Genomic DNA, 15,890 nt, shown 5'->3' on the forward strand with positions numbered 1-15,890 from the left:
ACACACACACACACACACACACACACACAGAGACACACACACACACACACAGCGGAGCAGCCCCCTCGTTGCTCCAGGACCAATGAGGGCTTTGTTTGTTAGCCATGTCACTTACTGACCACCAAATAAGCTTCATCACCTCTGGCACCAGGATATCTAATGTGACACTCCGTACCACAGGGCCAGGACTCTCTCTGTATGAGCGGCTACAGGGCTTACAAAGACATCAAATATGGACAAATTAGGTACTTTTGTAAAAATGAATAAATACATAAACAAGGGAAAGCCATGCTCTCTTTTTTCAATTCTAACTAAAGGAGTGTTTCACACTGAAGTGTACCGAAGAGGACCAGACTCTTGCTGGAAATGCAGTCTGGTTTATGAAGGCTTGTGACTGTACGAACAGGAGTCAGTAAACAGATGAAAACATCATTTGGACAGCGTTCGGATTCTGAAATTACATTTCCTGTTCTGTCTCCTTGTCCTATTAATATCCCTACAGGAGGAGATGACGCTGCAGAGAAAGAGACGTCTTCTCATGGCCCATCTGAACTAATAATTGCATAAAAGGCAGAACAGAGCAAACAGAAACGTGCATGTGAGAAAGGATGAAGGCCAAACGAGCAACGACGACGAAGAAGACGTGAAGGTGTCAACTCTGGTTTATAAAAAAAATGGAAGTGTAAAAGAAGTTTACAGAGAGATCACACAGCTACAAAACCAAACAGAAATTGATTCTTTTTTTTTTTTTCATTTTTAACCAACATAAGGGCATTTTACCCAGCATGCAGTTCTGGCTGTGACAGAGTTGTCCGATAGCAATGATAAAGTAGAAACTGCTGACCCATCGCTGTGTTCTTCAGAGACGATGAGGCCTGTCATTTGAGTTTCTCATCTATGAAACAACCATCTGGTTAATGTAGTTTTTATTTTTTTTGCCTACATACAAAAACCAGCAGTCTCTCCTTCTCCAATCAAGCAGGCTTTATTTCCACACTTCTCCCTGGATAGTTTAAAGCAGTTACCCTGCGTCAGCGTCGAGGTTTCACTAAGAGGAAATGACAAGAGCAAGATGTCCAAATCATTAGTAATGTGAGAGGAGCAGTTCCCAGGCATGTCTCGTTACATAGCTGAGTGCTAACGTGAGGGCTAAGGGCTCGTGATGGGGCTGATCTGGGCCCAGGCCTGTCAGGGAGAGGGGGAAGGGGACCACAACTCTTTGGCATCTCAAGGGTTAGTGGCGGGAACATCCCAGACTCTGAACCTGACACAACCTGAGGTCGATGACTAAAAAGAAATACCGTCAAGAGCTAGTGTCGTCATCACTCTAATGGAGTTCACAATGAGATCAGTTGTTTTTGTGTACTTGAAATGAAAAGTCGAGCAGATGCAGACGACCATGTTCACATCAATCTGAATATGCATGCACTGAATACATACTAATAGTAGCCCCGTGGGAATGTGGCTCCACAAAAATCAAGCTCGACTGTGGCTCTGGTTGGGTTTCAGACTGCTGTGGCTTCTGTGGTCAGCCCTGCTAGCTGCTGCTGCTGCTGCGCGTGCACGTGCACACACACACGCGCACACACATACACACACACAATCTTCTAACCAGATCCAGAGCAGTGCTTCTCAATCAGAGGTCAAATACAATATCTTTGCTGGATGGAAGTCTGTGTGAAGTCAACAAACCAAACATATTCTGAAATTAATATGTCAAGACATAAAGAACGTATTGAGTTTGAAGACATTTGTGAAGCTTTTGATTAGAATCCTAAGCTGCATATGGTCCTGTAAAAATAAATCAGCAGTTAGCAACAACACAAAAAAAGCCAGTCAACATTGCTGGTAGAGGAGGAAATCCAATCCGCTGGATTTTATGTTGTTACTTACTACTTGTCCTAAAAAATGTGTTGCTTTTATTCAGCGCACATTTCATATTATTCTATATCTCAAACTGCTCTGGAATAAGCATCTGAGCACAACACACAGAGACACACTATGAGTTGAACGTTTATTTTTATTCCTAGGGCACTCATCCTTCTTTGCATGAGTGCATCATCCGACACACCGACAGAGAGTCTTAGTATGTGTGCAAGCGTGTGTAAGGAGCTGACTATCAGAGAATAAGGTTGCCCCTAAGGGGTCGCACCTCTCTCCACTCTCGCTCCCCCTCCTTATCCCTCCTCTCTACTCTGTGTGCCTGTAGGGATTTCCCTTTTCAGTTCAGGAGAGATGTCAGACCTGTTCCACCATCCCTCACACAGAGGCTGGACTCAGCCCTCCCCTCACATAACATTTGTTAAACTCCACAAATCAGAGCCATCTCTTGATATCAGGATCGAGTACAGCTTAACAAAGCCACAGCTGAATCAACACGTCTACGTGCCTTCAATTTACTGACGTGACCTGGACACATTCAACACGCAAACAACACGGCATTACAAACAGTCATCGACAAAAACACAAAGATGGGGACAGAGCCTCGAAAAGCAAGAAACAATCAAATGTCACGAGCATCGTCTGCCAAATATCTGTCGAACGTATCTATACAACATGTTTAAATGCATTTTTTTATGATTGCATCCAAAAGTGTTTAAAAAAAAAAAAAAAAAAAGTCTGATCAGTCATATTCTTTTCCTAAAAAAATGCAGCTCCAGTGACAGAAGAAATTGCACAAATACGTCGGCAATATTTTGGTATTAGAACTCATAGGCAGCAGATGGCATTTTGATGGTTTTGAAAATAAGACGACCCGATATTGGGTGCACAGGACTTGAATTTATGTCGCAGTTCTAACTGGTTTGATTTTCACTTGAAAAGTATCAAAGTAAAAAAATATTGATATATGGTATTTTCCACTGGCTGTCTGTCTCACTCACTAACACAGCTTTAATCCCTCTCTTAATCCTGTCATCAGATCTTTGAAAATTAAAAAATAAATTCCCTTTTTTTTTTCAAAACATACATTTTCTTCAACGTCATATAAAAACAAGAAGACGTAACAATCTTTCACAACATGATAAAGCCTCAGAGAGTTTGGTCCATTAAGCTGTCATTATGGTTTGTTGTTATTTGAACGTCTTAAACCTGGACGTTATGTTGTCAGAAAAGATTCATGTCCGACACCTTTTTGCAGAAAGGGATTTAAAAAATAAAACGTAAAAAAAAATGACGTTGATTTCAAAAGAGCATTTAGGTACACTGAGCAGTTTATGCTTCTTTAATTACATTGATGGCAAAAAGAAGAGTATCATAACAAAGTGTGTGAAAAAGTATAATATGTGTAATTTTATGCATTACAAACAAAGTTGAAAATGATCAGCAAATGAAAAACTGAAAGCCAGGGAAAATGCAGAGATGGAAGGAAAAAAAGAAAAGACAAAGAAAAGAGAGAAAACAGCTCCACATCAGGGGTTGAAAGCAGCTAAACCAGATAGGTCTTCCCTGCCTCCTGCACACATTAGAATATTAATATTAATGCAACATCCTGTCCTCCCCTCCGCCTCCCCCCCTCTGTTTTCCCCCTCAGACGATTTGAACATGAAAAACTTAAAAAGCAAAAATTCCAGGAGTTGCGTATCACAGTTTGACCCGGAGCCACACAGCAGACACCAACCATGACAGACTCAGTGTTCAAAGCAAGCGTGAGCCGCTTTCATCAGGGGATCCTGGTGGTTTTTTTTGTTTTTTTTCTTACAGTGTGACACCACCAGCCAGTGCCATCTGCCTTTTACTGAAATCAGAACTTCAAGATGTGCTTCCTGCTTATGCGTTGTTTTTTTAGGTGGGCTTCACAACCAAGGCCCAGCGTCACGCAGGCTTTTGCTGCTCTGCTGTTTGCTGACTGCTGTTTACAGCCAAACCCCGCAGTGTGGCGCAATGTTAAATATTCACTGTTTAACTGTCAAGCCAGAATTGCTTGGGAACCCAGCCAGGCCTTCACAGAACAGTAAACGGGATTCCCCCCCCCCCCCTTAAACCAAGCCAAAGCAAATCAATCACATCTCCTCCAGCCAATCCAGATTCAGAACAGCCTCCTACGCCCCTCCTCCTGGTACACGCCCATTTGTTGAAATGCCAAGATTCTTAAGGAACACATCACGAAGTCCCACTCCTCCATTTAAAGTTTTTATCATATATAATATGCAAAAAAACATTAACATTCACACCATTTGCACATTGCATGCACCTCTGCTCTCGGCCTGAGTAAGTCGATGCTGACTCCAAGTTCCTGCCTTCAGACATCTGCAAAATATTTTTATTCAGTGCCCCAATACTGCACTGGCAAAGGTCTCTCATCCTTGGCTTGGCAGGACTTCTGACAGAGCCAGCCGGCAGCGCCATACAGGCCTAACCCCTGCTGCTGCAGCTTCCTGCTGCTCAGAGGGAGTCAGGCTGCCTGCCTCTCATTGACTGTGGGCCAGGTTGGGCAGAGAAGGAGGCTGAGTGGACGCCCCAGGTGGAGAGAAGCCCCCTATGGAGTGGAGCTGAGGTGAGAATGGGGGACAGATCCAGAGTCATAGAGGTGGAGGCATGGAAAGAGGGGAGATGTTTTTTAGAGGCAGTGTGGTTAAAAAAAAAAAAAAAAAAGGGAAAAAAAGGAGATCGAGGTTCTTAGATGAGAAGCAGTCCTACGTGGAGAGAAAAAGAGATTTGGTGGCACGGACATAGAATGGGAACGAGACAAAGGGCCTGGAGGGCAGGTTATGCAGCCGCAGCTGAGGGGAGCCTCTCATTATGACTCCTCTTCCTTCTCTATGCCCCTAGGACTTGACCACAACCCCAAAGCCCCGAGCCATGCTAAGAGACCAGGGCGACTAAGGAACAGTGCTGTGAGTCAGAGTACAAATAGAGACAGAGGAGGGGACAGTACGGGAGAGGGATGGGACGTCCACGACACCCAAATGAAGCAGTGTAAAATGAAGAGTGAAAGAATAGGGGTTTTATAAAGTAAGGGGTTCTTCCTGATATCCAAATTATTTAAAGCAATAATAACTAACTATAATTAAATTATACGATGAAAGACTGATTTAATAGGACAACTTTCAACGTGGAGAGTGGTGTCTCCCCCGTGGCCACAGCGTGGCCGGATCACACGTTTACTGCAGTTTGTAACTTGGGCAGCGGGCCAATGTTATATTGTGAGAATGGCATAGGGCTTTATAACACTATAGATCACATCCAACCTTCAGCTGCAAACCAGCCAGTTTGCACGTTTCTCAACAGTTTGAGACAACGGCTGAAGCTAGGAGGAAGCTAAAGATAGAGGGACAGGGCAAAAAGCAGAGCGTACATGCCCACAGAGAGATTGTCGGGGACATAGCTGCGACTCACTGAGGTACAGTCTATGTTGGGTCCACCTCTGCTGGTCACACATTGACTTCTATTGGAGTCTTTCAAATCAAACCAGCACTCCATGTGTTTTATTTGTTGAACAATATTCTGCACTTTTTATCCATCATGACCAAATGAAGGAGGAAAAACCAGAACAGCTTGCAAAACACAATGAGCGGGGTCACGGGCGAAGAGTGATACATAGCATAGCATAGCTCCACTGTTTTGTACTGGTAAGTTGGTCGCTTTGGTTGGTGGCTATAGGACGCAGCCCCCTATTAGAGGAAACAATAAAAAGTATGCCTTAAAAAACATATTTTCAAGTCCTTTTTGTTCAGTACATGAAGGAGAAGTATTTCGCTTAAAGTCTAGGCCTTAGCATGAACTTAATGTCACTAAATGAGAACGGTAACGTAGATACGAGAGTGAAAGAGAGACAGCTAAAGATCCCCAGCAATTCTGAGTGAAAAGGGGGAGGGTAAAACAGACAGTCTGTCAAAACAAGATGCTCTCATAACAAAATGTTTCTCTTCTGCAGCAAATCCCGTGTGAAACATTAACGCTCATTTGTGATGAGGCAGGAACAAACGCCCATAGCACAGTCAGCAAGCAACACACACACAAAAATAATCGTCCTCCCTTTTCCTGTTCATGAGTGCATATTCATTTTGCTTTTGTCTCATCTCATGACAAATGAATACTGTCAGTGTCACTGATGTGCTGTTTACAGTGGCACATAGCATCTTGTAATTATTCTGTGAAAGTGAATTTGTATCCTGAGGGATTTGTGTTTGTGTGTGTTGATAATCAAAGCAGATAGAGACGGAGAGGGGACGGCTGGAGAGTGAGCACTAATATAAAAAAAAAAATAAAAAAGATCAGGATGTTGTTGGAGAGCCATCTTTCCAGCACAGTTCACAATATGCCAACATGGATTTTGTAGTTTTGTTTAAATGGCAACAAACAGCTGCTTGTTCTGAAACACGCACCACACACGCAGACACAGCTCACGTTGGAGAGATGCTGGATAGCTACAGAGTAGAACGCGTGCACAATCGTCCCAAAAATAGCCTAAAGAAACTGATCTTTATGCAAACTGCAAGTGATTAAAAGGTCTGTCAAATAAAAGCAATCCTTTAACAACTTGTGATTTTCTCAATATGTTTTGGATTTTATGAAATAGTTGCTAGCTAAACTAAATTCTGTTTAAGTGTTCTTTGTTTTAATATTTGCAGTGAGCAGACAGGCATCTTAAGTCTATTTCTTCATCTTAACTTCTTTGTTTTTATTGCTTAAGGGCTCCTCGGACAGACAAAAGGCTTTTAAAAGGCGTCGCTTTCAGCATGTGTATCTATAGTTCTAATGGTGGGTGATGAAGCCAGAGACGAGACTGTGGCTGTAAAGAAAGAAAGACGGAGAGATAAAGAAGAAGCATTGGGCCTTTTTCCAGTAAAATAAACTACTGATATTGTGCGGTCTTGGCATAAGCTGACCCACGGGCACTGAAAGCGTTTCAAGAACTTTGAACAGGGTCCTAGGTCAGTAATTTTTGCGTTTGCATGTCTTTGTAGTCCGTTTCCCCCCAGAGCGGCTCGAGAGCCCATTGAGAAAAGGCATCAATGCCACAGTGAAATTGAGAACTTTCACGTGGCATGGGGAGCCTCGAGGCATCCTCCAAGGATATCTGAATGTATGAAACATCAGTGACCCTTCATAAGAAAGAAAAGGAGATGGATATGAAAGTATTGACCGGCTGCGTGTTTGAGAGGAGTAGAAGAAGCTGCTAAGGCAGCCCACTCTCACTACCCAAAGACCTCGAAACTCAAACCAAACTGGAAAGGGAAGACCCAATTCTTCACTCTGCTGGGGAAGGCATCAAGCTTGACTTTTATTTTTCTCACTTTTTATTATTGATAATAAAACAACGAATGACAACAAAAGCCTAATTTCTAAGCTGTGGTCCTCTACCTTTGCCAGCATCATTTCTGTACAATGCTTGGCTGTGGTCTTTGACATCATTCAAAAGACAGTGCTTAATGTAGCTCAAAAAACTGCCTTAGGAAGCATCTTCCTTCAAATATGCTTTGCGCAAGAAAAAGATGTGAGTTAAGGTTTTTTTTTTTTTTTTGTTCTTCGTGGAACCCGAAGGCAAGATGACTGTTAAAGTGGTCAGATGACAAATGTCTCATCTGATCTTTAATGCGGCACAGGGGGCCAGCTCCAGGGCTAAAACAGGAAACTCTCACAGAACAGAGCGATTTGGTCAAATTCCAGTGTTAAATCACTGCTTTGGGTGCTGCAGATTCCTCCACACCAATAGTCATTTCAGGTCTCACTCTTAAAGAATCTGTGGGAGAAAAAACTTCCTGCTATTAAAACTGCACTTACAGAGAAGATATGCATCGACTGTATGTATGAATCCAAGTCCATGCTAAACCCCAGGAAAAGCCTGGAAGATTCTCACCTCCATGATCTTGCTGGATTTTTTTTGTTGTAATTCTTGGGACAAATAAATGCCTGATTTTGTTTTGTTTGTTTTTTTTGTTGTTGTTTTTTTTGGGGGGGGGGGTTAAAGCTGCGGTGCAAATTGCAATGTTTTGAGACTATTTTTATTTGAAATGACTGAACATAACATTTGAAGTGTGGTGAGTGCTTTTGATAAACCTTTCCAAAGAAAGGCTCTGAATGTCAAAAGTCAAATAAATCACTCTAATGGTATTCCTTTGAGTTCGACCAACGCAGTACACCTAACTATTTTCAAGGGTCCAAAACAGCTCTTTATCTTCGATAGTTTTCAAAACCACATTATAACAATAGAATCCATGTCATTTAATAATTACATTATTATTAAGTAGCAAAGGTGTAAAAGCTACCACAAAAAAACAGTACCTTTAACCCAAATCAAGTAAAAGAGAGAGAGCCCTTTTCAGATTTTGGGACTGAAACACTGACAATGTATTTTTGTAATTTCAACAGTGTGCAAATCTGGTATTTTGACATCCATAGCTCCAAATCCGTCAAAAAGCAAGCACACAGTTTGAAGCCCATAGAAAAGTCACAAACCTTTTCATTTTTACCTTCACACTGTTATACTCCGCTAAACAAGTATAAGACCAACAAAACAAATGAAGGCTTCTTTGAGATCAGTGCTGACACACACTCTGGTCAATAAGAAGTAAATATGAATGTACTAAACAAGAAGGAGGACCGCTTCTTGCTCATGTGATGCCCAATAAACTGCTGAATAATAAACTAAAATACTGTGTGAAAAGGACAAAAGATGTGCATGCGTTTATATTTTCATTCAAACAGACTACACACACTACCTATCATGGCTGTTTCACCTCTCTCTAGTCAACCTTTATTAACCTCATCATCCAGACAATAAAACAAGACAAAACAATTACGTTTTACCAAAGCCCGTCAAAAGTATGCCACCTCTCATCAGCTGAAATTCAAAGTGTGATGTACTGGCAGAAATCCCTCACCACAGAAACTGATGCATACATTTGGCAGCCATTTGCTGATCATCCGGTTCATGACACATTCCTTGATAGTCAACTTCACAGAGCCAGCCGGTGTTCAGCTCCATCACCTGATGATGCTGGCAGACTCGAGCCTGTTGTCTTTGACGATGAGCGAATGAGGCAACACAGAAGTGAGTAATAATTGGGTCAACAAGGTATGTCAGTTCCCACTAACTCTCTTCTGAATCATCTCTCTGCAGCGGAGCCAAATGTGATGGTATGACGCCTGAAATATTTGGCTGTGATAGGCAGCGACAGCAACATGGCATGAGATAGTGTTTTTCAACCGATGTGCAAGTTCCAAAATGTTAAGGCCCAGGAGAGAGAACGCTCTGTTTACACACCTGTATGCTTCAACACTGACTGTTATTTGTTTTATAGTCTTTCTTCATTTCCAGATCACTTTATTCTTCAAAAGTTTATGTGTAAAATTATTTGACATTATTGAAATATTTTAATAGAGGAGCTACAACAAAGTAGGCCTGAAAAAATAAACAAAAAATGTATCGAAATCTATTTGACTTGGCTTTTACCTCGAGTTGATTGTTTTATCCCAACAGCAGTGTCCACTCGAGTGTCCACTGGCTTTTACTATTGTTCAGCATTTTAACTTATTTTTAAATTTGCTTTTATGTTTTTTTGTATGTTTGGATGTATTGTATTTTACTAAACTTAACGTACAGCACTTCGGTCCGCCTTGGCTGTTATAAATGAGCTTTATAAATAAAGTTGACTTGACTTGAAACCGACATTCAGAACCTCTAAAGGACACAATCTTGCCCGTGTCGATTATTTCAATTATTTTAAGGGCAGAGTCACGTGACAAGCAAATATTCAATAAATTACCACAAAATAGTTCATCAGATATTGAGAATAATTACAGTAAATACCATGCAGTGAACTAGGAGGGCAAAAAACAAAAATGAAAGAATGGTTTATTAATCGTAATTGATTAATTGGTTGATATGAGGTCATGCCCTAAAGTTAAAAACTCAAGTCCTAAAATAAGTCCTAGTGGGTCAACCTTTTTGATCCACAAAAAGTGCAGTAAGTCAAGGGAAGAGATTTTTTCTTTAAAAAAAAGAATTAAGGAGATTCATTTGTCGATAAACAAAACCATGTCATCAGTATTGTCTTCAAATAAACCCTGTGTACCAGGCTTATATTCAAATCGTTTCTGCATAAAAGACCTAAATATACTGTATATAAAACAAAATAAAACTATCCATTTCTTATCAAAATTATTCTTGAATCAGTTTTATTCCAATAAGCCTCAACCAGTCTGCTAAACTTTTTCCCCACAGTTCTCTCCCAATACAATTACAGTGAAAAACAAGGAGGAGGTCTGAAGAGAAGAAATAAAAGGTAAAACTTATGAAGATACTGTACAGACAAACATACAATAACATGTATTAATTTACCAAATAAAGATGGATATTTTCTCATGCGTCACATAAAGGCATGTTAACCTTTAAGATCAGACTGTACAGATGTATGAATAAGGCCTTACAGGGTAGTTATGTCTGCAGCATACTGTCAAGCATGGCTACTTCATTTGACTGACAACAAAACAGACACAACTTCATGACTGTATCACAGCTAAAGACAGCTTATCGCTGTTAGAAAAGACACTATGTGGCACAGTATTCATGTTCAAATGTCATTGCTGTTTATCAATATAATGTAGTGTGACTGACAGAAGTTTCAAGGCAGTGAAAGCTAGTCGATGTGCTAATAGGCTAACTAGCTAACTCAGCTAGCTAGCGAACTTCGTAGAAACTTTATGAAGTGTGTCAACATAGCTTTTCAGAAGGTTTACATCGTATTTAAAGGCTCTGTGAGGCTGTCAGTTCCAAACTGAGTTTTAAAAAATGACGTTTTTACATTTTAAGACGTAGTTTGTTAGCCGGACAATGCAGCGTTGGAGCAGTTTAATGATTTCACTCTCAGCTAACTTAACGGTGTTTTCACGACTTACCAGGAAGTGGGAGTCTGTTGCTGTGCTATCCCCTTCCTTTTGCGTTCAGACTTTCTTCTGATGGTTATGGCGGTTGTCTTTGTTTTGACTTTCCCTTTCTTTCCAAGGTCGCTCCAACAACAAAATAGTTGACTCAGTGGAAATCTCGTCCTGCGTGGCACTGTTTCCCGAGAGTTTAAAAAAAAGTTCTCACGGAGAAAGATGGAGAGCCAGCCGAGATGTGTGTGTACGTGTTTTCAGTTGAGTCTCGTCTCTCTCCACTGGTTTAGGCCCCTCTCATCACCACACACTCCTGACCCGTGTGTGTGCCAGTAATGTAAACAACCCAGCATTCCCGGAGAGCAGGGGAGGGGCAAGTGTCAAAGAGTAGAGGAGAGCTGTCAAATACCGCGAGATTCAACAGAGGAACTCAAACTCAAAGCAACACAATGCTCCCTTTTCCACTTCTCCCCATTCATATTAAACACGCATGAACATTGCCATGCTATTTTTTATTTTTATTTAACCAGAAAGAGAAACTCATTGAGATTAAAAATCTCTCTTACAAGATTGTCCTGGACAAAACAAGCAGCAACACAAGTAACAGAGTTTCAGACAGACAACGAGCAGCCAAACATAGAAATACAAAAATGCATAAAATCCATCACAAATAAATCCTTGGGCAATTGAAAGACACAAATAACAGATCTGAGCAGCAAATGTTTGTCAGCATACTTCCTCCTAAAAGCTTCCAACAAGAGAAGTTTGTTAAGTTTCATGAGAGAAAGGATATGACTGTGAGCTTGAGAGTTCCTCAGCTTGCTGTTTGTAAGGTTATCAACCGTGTCTCAGCTTTTGACACGGAGTCCACTTTGCAATTCAGGGCCACAAAGTAAGATTTTTATTCATGAAGTAGCCTATCAACCCGAGCTACTTAGAGTGAAAGTTGGCTCTTGACCTTGGTTTCAATAGTTTGCCCCCATCGAGCTACACATATATTTCTTTCATGGGCTTTGAATCCCATCATCATCAGTGCCTTAAATATTCATGTGTTTGTTTTTAGTGTATCCTATCAGGAGGGTTGTGTTGTTTTTGCTAAATATTTAAAATAGTTTTTAGGTGTAACATTGCAATATCTCCTACTTATATGTAGTTTGTGCCCCCCCCCCCCCCACACACACACACACACACACACACACACACACACAACTAGACATTATTTATCCCCTTATTATACTGAAGCATTGCTGATGTGCAAATCTACTGAGTTATTAACAACCACTGAGGGTGAAGCAGTTTTAGAGCAGCAAAAATTGAACCGATCTTTTGTTTTACTTCATTTTAAAAATGTATAATGATTCGCTGCGGGTGTCTAAGTGTCTATGCTGCGATTGTGTTTGTGTGCAAGGCAGAGACAGAGGCAGCCTAGACTAAATGGATTCTCCTGAACACACATTATAATATGCACACAATTCCACACACACAGTCTTACTTATTGTCATTACACACAGGCATGCAGACTACCCTCAAGTCCCATGACACACACACAATCTGTATGAGGGAATATCATGAGAGTTGATTGACAAAAAATGGTATTGCAGATTGATTCGCATGGACAACAAGAACATCTGGAATTGATCAGCTTACTTTGCTTTGATAAAAGCTTCAGCGCGGATTTCCAACTGACAATTCAAACATTGCTGATACACTGGAATCACATCTGTCTCCTTCCCATCCCCATTGTTAATAATCAACAAGTTAGGTGGGGTTGTGTTTTTTCTCACTACTTCAATAGCCTTTTTTGTTAACCTCACTGCAAATATGAAAAAGGAAGAGAAGCCTGGAGTGTAGGATTTTTCCCCCTTTTTCTTCAACAACAGTTGAAGATTAAAAGAAACGTCTCACAGAAATCTGTCAATTCTGTATGTGAATAATGCTGTGTGGAATTTAATGGCATGAGTTATATTGGGTTTCCTCTACACCCACATTTTCTTTCAATAAGATCAATGGCGCTCAGTGACAGATAGGGACGGTCTTTTGTATCTTCAAATTTCAGGTTTCTGAGGGAATAATTAGATGGATGGATGAAAAGTAATGCATCAGTCTGCGAGGGGAGCTGCACCCAGAGATCCTGTAGTTCAACATGTATGCCTCCACATCTGTTTGGTGGAAAACTGTTTAAAAATCGTGCAGAAGATCCATTGTTCTAAAAGTGGCTCTCTGCACTGATCGGCTGCTTTAAACCAATAGCAAACTTTTTGTGTCACTGTTTATTTAAAGACAGGATTTCCTTTGGATTTGCGGGTATATTTTTTTTTGAGCAAGAAGAGACTATAGTCATCTTTTTCACTCTTTTCCACCTTCAAACTTTCCTACGTCGCTTGCAGGTAACCAGAATGGAAAAGGTTCTCCCTCCAGGGGGAATGTAGAAGGTTAAGCATGAGATTTATTGAGACGCTGTAGACATTTTACTGTAAACGTGACATTTAACTCTGATGTGTTAGAATAAATCTTGCTCATCATTTGGGCCTTTTTTGGAACAAAATTAGTCACAAATAATGTGGTGGCATCTTTTCTTTTCAGAAATGTACCATATAAGGGTCTTTTTTATGTGTTTATGGCCTACGCATAGGCCATAAAGATGCACTTCACACATTTTTTGTTAAACCCAGAGAAAAAGGCTAGTTCTTGTTTTTTTTCTATACGTAGTGCATTGCAGTGATTTGGATCACACAGTAGCTTTATTAAGACTTGTGTTATTCTTATAACACATGCACAGTTTTTCCTTTATTTTTTTAGTTTTCTTGAACATACACATTCCATTTCATTTCTATCTGGGGTTTCATGCTAAATATGCAGAAATGTTGCACCCAGGGGCTGAAAGCACATTTTAAACACTTAAAAAGGAAAAAGATGCTGATGTTTTCACTCATGTCTATTTTATTTCCCTCTGTGTTGTTGATCTGGCTCAGGGGTTAGGTACGACTGCAGCATGGTAGAGACAGAAGCTGCAGTCAAAGCTCCTGTGATCGGGCGCACACTTCACAGAGACCAGCAGATGGAGGGGAGAGAGGAGCTGCGTGCATCCTGAAGGTTTAGCAAGAACTGAGAGGTTACACTCCACCAGTACAAAGATGACCTGTCACACACCGAAACATGCCGTATATCAATGCAGAAGAGCTTCCTGTTTATGTACCTCTCTGAGCGCAGCTATCAGAGGGAAACAGAGAAGGATTACTGATGAAAATATGTAGAAAATGATGTTTCTCTCCTCGCAAACCGAGGCGAACTTGGAGGCAGCATGCATGTGACGCCTGCATTTCCATTTTCAACGCTAATTAATGTTGTTTTGTCTTCAAAGTGCAATTGCAACCGGTAGTTATCAGCCTTGATCGCAGCATTTTCAAGGTTGTCTAGATGTGAGCCGTCACACAACAAATACCTGTAAATATAGAAAAGAGACACAACAGAGAAATAAAGGGATTATGGCGTGTATAAAACTCTGCGCAAATGAGGCACAGGAGAGATAGTCTGAGATAAAGTGAAGGACAAAACTGACAAAACAGCATATTATTTCTGCCTAGATCTCTCTGTAAAATCTGCTTTTCTGTTTTTGTGTGTCTGTGCTGCGTTGTAGAGTGTGTTCATGCATGTGTTTGTGTTTCCTCTCTTGGCAAACACCCAGCACAGAGGATCTCTCCACCTGCTCTGCATCAACCAGCAGGGCAGGCCTCCGTCTCACACACACATACAGAAAAGTACACACATGAACACACACATTACAGTTTAACTGTGTCTCATTCACATCATCACCCCTCTGACATCTGTCTGTGTGTGTTTGTGTCTGTGTGTGTCCCAGTGCTGGCGTGTGTTTGTGTTAGCAGGCTGCGAGGTGAGGTTAAATGGGCGCCTAGCAATGAGAGGAGGGAACTGAGGCGGAACTGGCAGAATATCACACACACACACACACACACACACACACACACACACACACACACACACACACACACACACACACAAGCAGTGACCAAAGAAACAACACCATCAGAGCAACCTGTAAACTGCAGGTGTGGCCTATGCCTCAGTGATCATCCCTTACTTTGTTTGACCCTGTCGCCTGTCACCCTGTGGATATCATGTGTGATAGTGCCTGTGTGACTGTTTGAGCGTTTGTGCCTACAGAAACACTATCCTGTAGAACCGATCCACCGGTTTGTCATCAAACGTCTGTAGATTACAGTTATCTGTTCACTACAACGGTCCATGTACACTTTGTAATATGTACAGGTTGTTTGTACCTGGATTAGGACTAACTAACACCGCAATAGTTTTGATATTTAACATTTTTGAAATTGTATGATGTGTTTGTCATGAAGCAATAAGTTCAACGAAGGCTTGACATTTCACAAATATTTCTTTCGTATGTATCATTAGATTTTTTTTTATGACAGGTACAGTGAAGTGTGTATCCTGCTGTCGTTTGTTTGAGATTTATAGGCAGATTGGATTTCAAGCCTGAGCTGCAAATGTCACAAGTAAAAAGCAAAGTCCTTATTGGAAAGTCTGACAACACATTTGTTAAAAAGCAATAAGTGGTTGTTTATTTGAATTTCATTTTAATTAATTAAAGTTCTTTAAAACAAATGCTAAATACAGCTGTGGGATAATATATCTGAAGTCTGCCAGAGTTTTAAGCATACAGGAGTGTCAGCTGGGATTTTGTGAGGTCACGGTACTGATGTTGTCATTCAACAAGAGGAGGAGAAAGGAGTGGCAGAGAAGGATTGGTAGAAGCCTGCCTTTCTTACCTGTTGAGATCTCTGCACAAAAATGACTTCATCTTTGACTTTCATCCTCAGCATGTGTCACAGGTTGGGATTAGTTCATCCCACTATGACACAGATTCATCTTTGATGATCTTACCATAAGATAATAAGCCCCAGGCACATGTGATGCTCAAATGTTTGAATGCATTAAAGAACACCATCAACTCTGTCTTTTTCCAAATGTCTGGATTGGGGTTAAGCAATCCTATTTGAAAAGACGGTGTCTGATCAGGCGTCGCTTAC

The 15,890-nt window shown here is 40.9% G+C and overlaps 1 protein-coding gene across 1 annotated transcript in view; it reads right to left on the reverse strand.

Moving 5' to 3' along the window:
• nek7 (NIMA-related kinase 7) overlaps positions 1 to 11,218 on the reverse strand; it is a 55,703-nt gene extending 44,485 nt beyond the window's left edge. The window contains exon 1 of the mRNA XM_079349808.1: positions 10,843 to 11,218. The gene's annotated coding sequence lies outside the window, so the exon portion shown is untranslated. The remainder of the gene's footprint in view (positions 1 to 10,842) is intronic.
• Positions 11,219 to 15,890: the final 4,672 nt, after the last annotated feature.

The sequence above is a fragment of the Symphodus melops genome (assembly GCF_947650265.1).
Source record: "Symphodus melops genome assembly, chromosome: 8".
In the NCBI taxonomy this organism is placed as follows: Eukaryota; Metazoa; Chordata; class Actinopteri; order Labriformes; family Labridae; genus Symphodus; species Symphodus melops.